The 14,034-nt window shown below is 41.6% G+C and overlaps 1 protein-coding gene across 2 annotated transcripts in view; it reads right to left on the bottom strand.

Annotated features, from left to right (window-relative positions):
- Positions 1-14,034, bottom strand: part of LOC139539096 (adenylate cyclase type 5-like) — a 154,426-nt gene that overhangs the window by 95,368 nt on the left and 45,024 nt on the right. The window lies entirely within an intron of this gene.

The raw sequence follows: 14,034 nt of genomic DNA, 5'->3' as shown, positions 1-14,034 counted from the left end.
AACTAAACAGTTTTCGTAAACTGTTGAAAATGCCATGTAAACACATTGAACTTCAGATTTTTTTTGGTCCATGAAAATTTAAGCGAAAAAGTATATTTTGTGTGCACTATGTCATCACACACTGATTTTTATCAACAACAAGTCCGTTTGGTGGAAACACACCACTGGTGGGAAAATGCCTATATTTTCTTCATGTGGATTTTTGAATATTTGCAAGAATATATGTCGCCAATTGGATGGAAACCTAGCTATTGTCACATTCTCTTATTTTGTCATAACGCATTGTTGTTAGCTTTTTTTTGTCAGATGTATTTTGGCAAATTATCTAACGTTACTTAGCTAACTAATTTAGCTAAGAAGCATCTCAAGGTCCTGGAGTGGCCTAGCCAGTCTCCAGACCTGAACCCAATAGAAAATCTTTGGAGGGAGCCGAAAGTCCGTATTGCCCAGCGACAGCCCCGAAACCTGAAGGATCTGGAGAAGGTCTGTATGGAGGAGTGGGCCAAAATCCCTGCTGCAGTGTGTGCAAACCTGGTCAAGAACTACAGGAAACGTATGATCTCTGTAATTGCAAACTAAGGTTTCTGTACCAAATATTCAGTTCTGCTTTTCTGATGTATCAAATACTTATGTCATGCAATAAAATGCAAATTAATTACTTAAAAATCATACAATGTGATTTTCTGGATTTTTGTTTTAGATTCCGTCTCTCACAGTTGAAGTGTACCTATGATAAAAATGACAGACCTCTACATGCTTTGTAAGTAGGAAAACCTGCAAAATCGGCAGTGTATCAAATACTTGTTCTCCCCACTGTATATACAAATGTATGTGGACACCCCTTCAATTTCGTGGATTTGGCTATTTCAGTCACACCCGTTGCTGACAAGTGTATAAATTTGAGCATACAGCCATGCAATCTCCATAGACAAATATTGGTAGTAGAATGGCTTTGCTGAAGATCTCAGTAACTTTCAACATGACACCGTCATAGGATGTCACCTTCCAACAAGTCAGTTCGTCAAATTTCTGCTCTGGTAGAGCTGCCCCGGTCAACTGTAAGTGCTGTTATTGTGAAGTGGAAACGTCTAGGAGCTCAGCCACGAAGTGGTAGGCCACACAAGCTTACAGAATGGGACCACCGAGTGCTGAAGCGCGAATCTAAAAAAAAAAATGGTATGTCTTGCAACACTCACTACCGAGTTCCAAACTGCCTCTGGAAGCAACGTCAGCACAAGAACTGTTCGTGGGAAGCTTCATGAAATGGGTTTCCATGGACGAGCCTAAGATCACCATGCGCAAAACCAAGTGTTGGCTGGAGTGGTGTAAAACTCAGCGCCTTTGGACTCTGGAGCAGTGGAAACACATTCTCCGGAGTGATGAATCACACTTCACCATCTGGCAGTCCGACGGATGAATCTGGGTTTGGAGGATGCCAGGAGAACGCTACCTGCCCCAATGCATTGTGCCAACTGTAAAGTTTGGTGGAGGTGGAATAATGGTCTGGGGCTGTTTTTCATGGTTCAGGCTTCTTAGTTCCAGTGAAGGGAAATCTTAATGCTACAGCATACAATGACATTCTAGACGATTCTGTGCTTCCAAATTTGTGACAACAGTTTGGGGAAGGTCCTTTCCTGTTTCAACATGACAATGCCCCTGTGCACAAAGCGAGGTCCATACAGAAATGATTTGTCAAGATCGGTGTGGAAGAACTTCACTGGCCTGCACAGAACCCTGACCTCAACCCCATTGAACACCTTTGGGATGACTTGGAAAGCCAACAGCGAGCTAGGCCTAATCACCCAACATCAGTGCCTGACTAATGGTCTTGTGGCTGAATGGGAGCAAGTCCCCGCAGGTACCGTGTCTCTCCAGAAAGCTGTGTCTGAGCAGAGGAGCAGGGTGCCATAACAGGCCTGGGGATGGGGAACAGATGCATCTTTCCCAGGGGCATCCAGTTTTAGGCAGGTGTGACATATGGCTCTGACCCCAGCCTCTGACAGACCCCCAACAGGCTGCATGAAAATAGAGGCTTTCTGAGCAAGTAACACCAAGGTAAACACCCTGAGAAGAGAACTGGCAAAGCGCTCAATGTCACCTTCCTCACCCACCCTGGAAAATAATCTACAATGCATCTGACACTTTGGTTTTCAGGTTGGTCAATAATCCAATCAATTACATGTTTAGAGGTCATATCACATCAAAAGTGTATGATTCAAGCCATAACATTTGTCTTCAGGCACAGGTCCTGTACATGGGCAGACTGTGTCTCTGTGGGAGAGCAGGAATGCCTGCCCAGAGCTTTAAGAGAAAAGAATCAGAGGACCTAGAAGTTTCACTTGGTTGGATTATATAAACATTTTATATATTTTCTACACCAACCCAAATCGCCTTTATTGCCACCTACTTTTAGCATCTCTCCCTCTGCTCTTTTCTTTCTATCTCTCCATCTCTAACCCTTCCCCCTCTCAGTCTCTCTCCATTAGAAGTAAATCGTTGTTTGATCTCATATGGAATCACTCCTTTCCCAGGGCCTATAACTCTCCCCTCCTGTCTGGCAGCTGTAAGTATGAGGCTCATTTACCATCACAACTGATCTCACCATCAGGGCCTGCATTCACAAAGAGTCTTAGAGTAGGAGTGCTGATCTACCAAGGGAGTACCCCAAGGCTCAATCCTAGGCCCCACGCTCTTCTCAATTTACAATAACAACATAGCTCTGGCAGTAGGAAGCTCTCTCATCCATTTATATGCAGATGATACAGTCTTATACTCAGATGGCCCCTCCCCAGATTTTGTGTTAAATGCTCTACAACAAAGCTTTCTTAGTGTCCAACAAGCTTTCTCTACCCTTAACCTTGTTCTGAACACCTCCAAAACAAAGGTCATGTGGTTTGGTAAGAAGAATGCCCCTCTAACCACAGGTGTGATTACTACCTCTGAGGGTTAAGAGCTTGAGGTAGTTACCTCATACAAGTACTTGGGAATATGGCTAGACGGTGCACTGTCCTTCTCTCAGCACATATCAAAGCTGCAGGCTAAAGTTACATCTAGACTTGGTTTCCTCTATCATAATCGCTCCTCTTTCACCCCAGCTGCCAAACTAACCATGATTCAGATTACCATCCTACCCGTGCTAGATTACAGAGACATAATTTATAGATCAGCAGGTAAGGGTGCTCTCGAGTGGCTAGATGTTCTTTACCATTCGGCCATCAGATTTGCCACCAATGCTCCTTATAGGACACATCACTGCACTCTATTCTCCTCTGTAAACTGGTCATCTCTGTATACCCGTCGCAAGACCCACTGGTTGATGCTTATTTATAAAACCCTCTTAGGCCTCACTCCCCCCTATCTGAGATATCTACTGCAGCCCTCATCCTCCACATACAACACATGTTCTGCCAGTCACATTCTGTTAAAGGTCCCCAAAGTAAACACATCCCTGGGTCGCTCGTCATTTCAGTTCGCTGCAGCTAGCGACTGGAACGAGCTGCAACAATACACTCAAACTGAACAGTTTAATCTCAATCTTTTCATTCAAAGACTCAATCATGGACACTCTTACTGACAGTTCTGGCTGCATTGTGTGATGTATTGTTGTCTCTACCTTCTTTCCCTTTGTGCTGTTGTCTGTGCCCAATCATGTTTGTACCATGTTGTTGTCATGTTGTGTTGCTACCATGCTGTTGTTGTTGTCTTAGGTCTCTCTTTGTGTCGTGTTGTTTCTCTTGTTGTGATGTGTGTTTTGTCCTATATTTATATGTTATTTTTTAAATTGATTTTTAATCCCCCGTCCCCGCAGGAGGTCTTTTGCCTTTTGGTAGGCCGTCATTGTAAATAAGAATATGTTCTTAACTGACTTGCCTAGTTAAATAAAGGTTAAATAAAAAATAAAAATAAAACCACAGGATGTTGATGGCACCTTAACTGGGGAGGACAGGCTTGTGTTAATAGCTGGAGCCGAATAAGTGGAATGGTATCAAATACATCAAACACATGGTTTCCATGTGTTTAATGCCATTCCATTCGCTCCATTCCAGACATTATTATGAGCCGTCCTCCCTCAGCGAACGCCACTACTTCAAACCATTATCTACACATCAAAAGGCCAAATATACAATAGCGATGGCTAGGCCGTCACTGTATACAAGGCTGTCAATGTAAACAAGGCCGTCATTGTAAACAAGGCTGTCATCATAACTGACTCGCCTGGTTAAATAAAAGGCTAAATAAAATCTAAATAATAGATGGCCAGGATCAGAGTGAAATCAAATCACTGTGTTGCTAGGAGACGCCATCCCCAATTACTGACAATGGACATCCAGAGGTTGGCAACTCGCTCCAACTCACACTGAGGTAACAGGTCACAGTAAAAGCTTTCAAACTGACTATTCTTCACAGGGAAAATGTCACTCTGACTGAAAAGGTGAGATGAGGACACACCAGCCTCAACAACTGGGTCCATTGTAGGCCAGATAATGTGTGAATCATAAACTTGTAAAAGCTCCCTAGCCGATCACCTCCTCTCACTCACTCACAGACAAATAGTCTTCGTTGGAGCCCTCGGGAAGCCCTGTCCTGAACTAAAAAGCATTCATCTGTGTCCAGAAAACCGACCCATAGAGTACTACTGTAAACACAACCAGCGAAACCGGATTCATCATCTGGCATGGCGATGCATTCTAGGGCTCACCTCGTGAGGACAGATGGTGTTAGTCTGGGCTCTGGCTGGGGGGACAGAACATGTGATTATGTTCCAGTTAAAATATATATATATTTTCTTTGAAACAACTCGACAGTCTCATCAATAGGAGACTCTGTGTTCTCTGTGGATCCCAAATGGCACCCTATTCCCTATGTATTGCACTACTTTTGACCAAGTAGTGCACTATATAGGGAATAGGGTGCCATTTGGTACACAGCCTCTATGTGGCTGATGTCATTATGTTGAGTTGTGCTCTGCTGTGCTCTGTGGCGCAGGGAAGCATGGCAGCATAGAGGCTGCATTCTGTCCTGTGAGGCTCAGCAGGGCTCAGGCTTAGTGTATGTAACACTGGACCAAAGGGCTCCCTCCCAGCCAGCCTCCCTACAGATACACAAGTAACAGGGGTGGACCAGGAAGGAAACCTAGTAATTTGCTGAACTGAATGCATTCAACTGAAATGTGTCTTCCGCATTTAACCCAGCCCCTCTGAATCAGGAGAGGGTGATTTAGACTTAGGGTAGACGTCCACACTAAAACATCCTACCCTCTACCCTCCCATACACTTCAGTGAAATGGATATGACCACTAACACTTGGATTTAACCTCTCCAACCTATGTGTAATTGGTTGTCTTTGGAGGGGTTAGGACAAAGCAGGATGAATACGTTGCAGACCTGGGATAACTTAAGTTTTAAATATGCTTTATGGAAAGTAACTATTTACTTTGGAGGTGCCTACAACTACTTGAATACAGATCCGAAAAAATTAATACTTTTTAAAACTATTTGAATACAGATCTGAGAAGCAACTACTTTTTTTATTATATTATTATTATTATTATATATATAATAATATTTGAATCAGGGGTTGGAACCGGTCCAGGAACAGGACAAAAAAACGAAAAATAACAAACATTTTCAAGGAACAGAAACGGAACCGGGAACGAAAGTGACCCATACTGTTCCAGAACAGAAACGTTATTTTAAAAGCATGGGAACCGGTTAATAACATACTTTTACATTCCATGCATTTTTTTCGAGTCCCACTCAAAAAAACACAACAAAGCACTTATGCAAAGCCCTCACTCTGTCACTCAGTGTCTGCCTGCAAGCTGAAAATCTTTGTCAGTGTGTGTGCGTGTTTAGGTATCTGCCCCTCCCCCCTCTAAAGCATCAGCTACTGTACTGACATAACCATAGGTTACTGTACTGACGTTACCATAGGCTACTGTGCTGGCGTTATAAGCATAAATCAGAAGATAGGGAGAGAGATGTTTTATTAGCTAGAGAAGAATGGATTAACTTTCTCAACGCTAGTTAAGGATACTATAGGCCTTGTTATCCCGTTTCACATTGGATTTATTAACTACAAAAAAGTAAGACTTGTTTTTCATTCTGCTGCCGCTCTGCACGCAAAATCTTGTTAGCTAGCTAGCTCAAAGGACATTCAAAGTTCCTCCATAGAAGCCGCGTCTCCTAGGTATCATTCTGTGGACCTAACTCACATAATGCATGTCATAATAAGATGCCCAGCACTTCAAGCCTCCTCTTCAACTCTCTCTTGCTCTCTCCCCACCCGCAAAAATGTCAGTTTCATCTTGCGTCATAGGCTACACTTGTCTGTCCATCACGCATGTAAACAACTAGCTTGCCTGCTCTATCTGCTCTAATTGGTGAAGTAATTTAATGAGCTAAATGTAAAAAACTGTTGATTTTACATGTTAAAAAAGGAACAGAAAAGAAGGATTTAAACCAGTACATTTTTTGGGTTCGAACCAGTTCAGAACTTTATTTTACAGGTCGGAACAGTGTAACAGAAACCTTTTTCGGTGGGTTCTGTTCAGAACAAAACGATTGGAAAATAATTTTGGTTCTAACCCTTGATTTGAATACAGATCTCAGGAAGTGACTACTTTTCAGAAACTATTGGATTGGCTGCCTTCAACTAATGTCAGGGCTGTATCTGGAACTGCATGTTGCAGATAGAAATATAATGAATAGAGAACACACAATATCCTATACTATTTCAATCCATGTGCCAGTAGATCATATTTGATCTACACAATACATTTCTATCTGAACATTCTGTAAATGTCCAATCTCCTGAACAGGCACCAGGTGTAGATAATCAAGTCAAAACAATCAACCAATGATATTGTGTAAAGATAAACATGAATAAGTTGTGACACTATAGTGTAAGAGTCTTTTAACATGCCACTGGAAAGGTCAAAAGCTGCAATTCATTTTATGATACCTGAAAATACTGCAGATAAATTCAAAGCCATTTGCAAACTTCGCAAAAAACAAGTTGGATGCTCAGCAAAAACAACTTTGAACCACTTTGTCCATCTGAGGATAAGTATTCTGGTTTCAAAGAAATACTAAACCATCTTTAATCAGATTACAAATTAACATGATTTTCCACCTACCTTGACTGTGGCTGATTCATTCATCCATTTTCGGTTCTATGGACCGACTACATTATCATAAAAAATACATTTATTTACGACAATACCATACATATTTCATAAGGCCTTATTTTGAGGGTCGAGTTTACCCTAATACAGGGGCATGAAACTCATACACATAACTTTTAACCAAAACCACGGCCATCATTATCATATTTCCCAGCAGGCTCTTTTGCAGGTTGATTTTTTTGAATTGTTTGTTTCAATGTACATTGATTGATTAATCAATATTATGCTACACAAATATAAATTACAAGCATGTTCTAAACTAATCCAATATTTTACTTGGATTTATAGCACCCATTACTGTAATGTTTGTTCCTATTTAGATTCTTAAGGTAGTCTCATAACTTAGTCTTCTGGACTCTGTTGGCCAGAGGTCATTGGTGGGAAAGGGAGATGTAACGTGGGGAGGCATAGCGAGGTCAGAGATACCCAGACTTGTAAATTGGGATAAGGAAAGACGTCAGTGGGTGCTCTGCAAGCAACGCTGTGGATGTAGACGTGGCATGAGCATGGTGAACGGATAGGGACACCGAGGAAGAAGAGCTGAGTGTAATGGGAAGATGTGTGTTGAGGAAGAATGGCGCCAGACATGATAAAGAAAACTCTGGACCAGTAGGGGTGACATTTTTTGAGAAAGTGGACCCTTGCCTTTTGACGTATCCATTTGTGGTTTCAGGGTGTGTGAGAAAGGAGTTGGGTGCAGTTGGATCAGTAACGGTAACCTGTAGTGGACGTGTGATATTTATTTGTGTTTCTTCTGACAAGAGGGAGCAGGCGCTCCGTGGCATGCAACTTGGGTCAAGATCTGTTTCTTGCTTTGCTCTTAGGAACAGGGCACCATTGAAAGGAAAGATTTCTGGGGTAGATTTAAGTGTGGAGGTGGAGCAATTGAAGTTGAAAATTCCTGGTGTTTGTGACACCCACAAATACATGATGCATATGAGGAAACAATAAACCATTTTTGGATCCATGGCAAGATCAGCAACATCATCACATACAATGCCAGCAATATGAAGAAGGCATAACTGACATTAATTAAATTTAAACAGTCATGGTCCCCTGTAGGTTTTGTAGAGTTCCCAGTTTGTTCCAGGGACGTCCCCAAGGACATTCTTAAAACGTTGTGTCATGGTCCCCTGGATAATTTTGTCTAGTTGTGGTCAAAATATGGTAAATCTACAACTACTTACTGTATTTCTACAGCTAAATTCCGGTGTGCTGCTTTTTTGGGACTCACCTCACTTGGGATTTGAACTCAAAACATATTGATTGCTAGCTACCTGAAGTTCCTGCTATGCCACCAGGTCTGTGGACATAACGGAGATTGGCAAGAATACATTTCTCCACTTTTCTTAACGTTTGAGTAAATATATACAACAGCTTGGTGTTATTTCTATAAAATGACAGTATGCTGCTGTATTCTGAAATCTTGTACTGTGACAGCCTTATATGGGATTTGAACTCTGAACGTCTTGGTCGCTAGCAACCTAAAATGTCCTGCTACAGTGCAGCGACACCACCAGATCTGTGAGTGTGAAAGACATTTGGCCAAAGACGTATTGGCAAGAATGCATTTCTGCACTTTGTTAAAAGCTGCCCAGAATCAAGTAAATAATTGTCAAATTATCATCAACAACATAAAACTAGCACTGCTCAAGGACACTTGACGTAGAGTATAAATTAATTATTTGGGAATTTGAACTTGCAACATCTTGATTGAGAGGGGATCAATGTTTCTGCAGTGCCACTAATTGCTTGGAACATATATTAACACAATCTAAAAATAATAAGGGTATGGTTGGGGTACACTACAGTGTTGTTAGCTGGGGTACAAAAAGGTACACTTCACAAATTCTGAAACAATGCGGAGGGCTCCGTATAGCTTCACATTGACATGATTGGTTGATGGTACATGTAGGTAGGGGCGGTACATCCTGTATAAACACAAACTCACTTCCTTGACAACAAACATGGAAAACTTTGATGAAAGGCTATCAGAACAAGTTCACAAATAAAAAACATATTTATGATACCTCAAGTAGGGTGGTAATGGGGGTCGATGCGGAAAAGAGTTCAATTGAATGCAGACCGTGGGGGATAGAACGATGCTGGATTGGCACACATTCAACAAATATGACCTAACAAAGTGAATATTTGTCAAATCAGTCATGATTTATGTATTGTAACAGCCCGTTACAATTTTTAAATTTTTTATAATCTGATTTGGATGTATTTGGCTGTTTTCGCTGCATAATATTTAAAAGTTGTCCCTTTTCAGGTTTAGAAAAGTCACTGCTAAATTCTAACTCCCATTTGCATAAGCTGGTAGCGTAGCTAACATACAGACATTGGTGGTTGTAGTCAAAGTAGATTTTAACTGTAATGTAGTTGATTGATGATGATGACATGAACATGTACAGGGTTGACATCCATATTGTACTGCTATTATTACCTAAACAAAGTGTGAAATACACATATAAACAATAGTATAAATGTAGGCATATTTTCCTGGGGGGGGGGTAATGGGGAGATTCGGGATGGAGATGCAGGTGGGAAAACGGGGCAGTCTTTTTACTTCATGCTATCTTGGCTGAGCTCCTACAGTGCATTAGCAAAGTATTCAGACCCCTTCACTTTTTCCACATTTTGTTACGTTACAGCCTTATTCTAAAATGTATTAAATTGTTTTTCCCCCTCATCAATTTACACACAATACCCCATAAAGAGAAAGAAAAACATGTTTTTATACATTTTTGCTAATGTTTCAATAAAAAAACTGAAATATCACATTTACATAAGTATTCAGACCCTTTACTCAGTACTTTGTTGAACCATCTTTGGCAGCGATTACAGCTTCGAGTCTTCTTTGGTATGACGCTACAAGCTTGGTACACCTATATTTGGGGAGTTTCTGCCATTCTTCTCTGCAGATCCTCTCAAGTTCTGTCAGGTTGGATGGGGAGCGTCGCTACACAGAGATTTTCAGGTCTCTCCAGAGATGTTCGATCAGGTTCAATTCCGGGCTCTGGCTGGGCCACTTAAGGACATTCAGAGACTTGTCCTGAAGCCACTCCTGCGTTATTTTGGCTTTGTGCTTAGGGTCGTTGTCCTGCTGGAAGGTGAACTTTCGCCCCAGTCTGAAGTCCTGAGCGCTCTGGAGCAGATTTTCATCAAGGATTTCACTGTACTTTGCTCCGTTCATCTTTCCCTTGATCCTGACTAGTCTTCTAGTTCCTGCAGCTGAAATCATCCCCACAGCATGATTCTGCCACCACCATTCTTCACCGTAGGGATGGTGCCAGGTTTCCTCCAGATGTGACGCTTTGCAGTGAGGCCAAATAATTAAATATTGGTTTCATCAGACCAGAGAATCTTGTTTTGCATGGTCTGAGAGTCCTTTAGGTGCCTTTTGGCAAACTCCAAGCGGGCTGTTAGACGGGCTTCCGTCCGGCCGCTACCATAAAGGACTGGTGGAGTGCTGCAGAGATGGTTGTCCTACTTCAAGATTCTTCCTTCGCCACAGAGGAACTCTGGAGCTCTGGCAGAGTGACCATCGGGTTCTTGGTCACCTCCCTGACCAAGGCCCTTCTCCTCTGATTGCTCAGTTTGGCAGGGCGGCCAGCTCTAGGAAGAGTCTTGGTGGTTCCAAGCTTCTTCCATTTAAGAATGTATGAGGCCACTGTATTCTTGGGGACCTTCAATGCTGCAGAAATGTTTTGGTACCCTTCCCCAGATCTGTGCCTTGACACAATCCTGACAATTCCTTTGACCTCATGGCTTGGTTTTTGCTCTGACATGCACTGGCAACTGTGGGACCTTATATAGACAGGTGTGTGCCTTTCCAAATCATGTCCAATCAATTGAATTTACCACAGGTGGACTCCAATCAAGTAGTAGAAACATCTCAAGGATGATCAATGGAAACAGGATGCACCTGAGCTCAATTTCGAGTCTCATAGCAAAGGGTCTGAATACTTATGTAAATAAGGTATTTCTGTTTTTTTATTTTTAATACATTTGCAAAATCTGTTTTCACTTTGTCATTACGGGGTATTGTGTGTAGATTGATGAGAAAAAACAATTGAATCAATTTTAGAATAAGGCTGTAACATAACAAAATGTGGAAAAGTGAAGGGTTCTGAATACTTTCCGAATGCACTGTATGTACCTTTGACCTTTTTGTACACCAGGGAACAACACTGTACCGTAATTATACTCCTATTTGAGTGTGTGGATATACTATATGTTCTTCCTAACAAATAACCATCTGGTGGCACTGCTGCGTCATTAATGCACTCCAGACCAAAAGGTTGCAAATTCAAATCCCGAGAGCATTTATGCACACTTAGGACTAGATGCTATCAAATCTGCGCTAGCAGACACCCGCATAGCAGTTGTTTTGTTGGAGGTGGAACTGCGTTAGAGCTGTAAAATCCACAAGCGTCTCCTGGCGTTATACCTGTAGTGGAAATTGCCATTTTCTGCACGGAGCTGCATTAAAAGAGATCCCATGTAGCCTAGTTTACAAGTTGGAACACTGGAATATGATATGCAATCTACACCTTGATAAGACTGATAGAAATCCAAATTATTTTCTTTAGTGATTTTCAATTTGAGTGTCATTATTTCTATATAGCCTATACTTTCTCGTTCTAATGTGAGTAGGACGGGTGTGGCTTCGTGACAATGACCACATGAGCAGCCGCTCACCGACTTGACAGCTCTAACGCAGTTACACCTCCGACAAAGTCAAAACACCAGCTACGCATGTTTACGCTTGATCTGATTGAATCTAGGCCTTAATGTCAAGTGTCCCTGAGCACTGCTACTTTTTAGTAGGTGTTGTCAGATAACCGTACAATTATTGACTTGATTCTGGGCGACTTTTATCAAAGTGCAGAAATTTATTCGTGCCAATAAACATGGAGCCGATCTCTGTCATGGCCATCGACTTGGTGGAGAAGCAGGAAATTCAGGTTGCTGTCATCTAAGAGGATGTGAATTCAAATCCCTGGTGCAGTTGTGTGCGCTAACCAATGTTGAGGTTAATTCCCTTGAAGTTCCAGTCAATTCATAAATAACATTTTCCGGTATTGAAAATAATTTAATTCAAATTTCTGTGTACTTACTGAATACAGTTCAATGTTGTATATTTACTGACAAAATACAGTTCAGCTGTAGAAATACATTAAAAGTTGTTTCCACTATTTTCACCGCAACTCAGTAGACGGTAACTTACTATAAATTTACAGGATACATTTTTTAACAGTTTGTGCCATGAGCGCATCTAAGGTATCTTGTAAGTTTAAATGCAATTGCAAGTGAGTCATGCCAAATACATTTGCAGGACGGGCCCAAAAGTACCCAAGTACATTACGATTGACAGTAAATACAGTGCATTCGGAAAGTATTCAGACCTCTTGACTTTTCCCACATATTGTTTTGTTACAGCCTCATTCTAAACTGGATTCAACTGTTTTCCCCCTCATCAATCTACACACTATACCCCATAATGACAAAGCAAAAACAGGTTTTTAGAAAATTTCACAACTGATAAAAAAAATAACTGAAATATCACATTTACATAAGTGTTCAGACCCTTTACTCAGTACTTTGCTGAAGCACCTTTGGCAGCGATTACATCCTCAAGTCTTCTTTGGTATGACGCTACAAGCTTGGCACACCTGTGTTTGGGGAGTTTCTCCCATTCTTCTATGCAGATCCTCTCAAGCTCTGTCAGGTTGGATGGGCAGCGTTGCTGAACAGCTATTTTCAGGTCTCTCCAGAGATGTTTGATCGGTTTCAAGGTCGGGCTCTGCCTGGGCCACTCAAGGACAATCAGAGACTTGTCCCGAAGCCACTCATGCGTTGTTTTGGCTGTGTGCTTTGGGTCATATTCCTGTTGGAAGGTCAGCCGTCGCCCAGTTCTGAGGTCCTGAGAGCTCTGGAGACAGTTTTCACCAAGGATCTCTCTGTACTTTGCTCTGTTCATCTTTCCCTCGATCCTGACTAGTCTCCCAGTCCCTTCCGGCTGAAAAACATCCCCACAGTATGATTCTGCCACCACCATGATTCACCGTAGGGATGGTGCCAGGTTTCCTCCAGACGTGACTGGTGTCATTCAGGCCAAATAATTCAATCTTGGTTTCATCAGACCAAAGAATCTTGTTTCTTATGCTCTCATGAGGGCCTCAATGCCAAGAGTGTGCAAAGCTGTGATCAAGGCAAGGGGTGGCTACTTTGAAGAATCATAAATATAAAATATATTTTGATTTGTTTAACCCTTTTTTGGTTACTACATGATTCCATATGTGTTATTTCATAGCTTTGATGGCTTGACTATTATTCTACAATGTAGAAAATAGTTTTAAAAAAGACAAACCCTGGAATGAGTAGGTGTGTGCAAACTTCTGACTGGCACTGTATCTGTTATGGTATCTGTTTTGGATATAATACATAATATAAAGTTTTGTTAGCGCCAAATAATATTGACAGTTTAAATGTCCGTCAGTGGAGTAGACCCAGTTGTGCTGTACTGCATAAACTACCGTCTATGTGACCTAGTAAGTCTAGTTGAATAAATAAGTGATGACTGACCACCAAGTTAGCATGATCAAAACAGGTTTATTATGTAGCCATCTTCTCAACATGACATGAACTACAGAGACCACATAACATCCTTACATCTGAGGTAATGACCTGCAGCTGTGTCACTGCTGGCTACAGTATGAGGCTAACTTTAGCAATAGTGAATTATAGGGATCTAAGGCTAGCTAGCTACCCCATAATACACTCATGATATGCACTGACAGTGGACTGACAGTGGGTGTCAGTGGATGAGGTACTCTCTG

The sequence above is a fragment of the Salvelinus alpinus genome, chromosome 14 (genome assembly GCF_045679555.1).
Source record: "Salvelinus alpinus chromosome 14, SLU_Salpinus.1, whole genome shotgun sequence".
NCBI lineage: Eukaryota > Metazoa > Chordata > Actinopteri > Salmoniformes > Salmonidae > Salvelinus > Salvelinus alpinus.
This window is presented reverse-complemented; position numbering and strand designations above follow the sequence as displayed.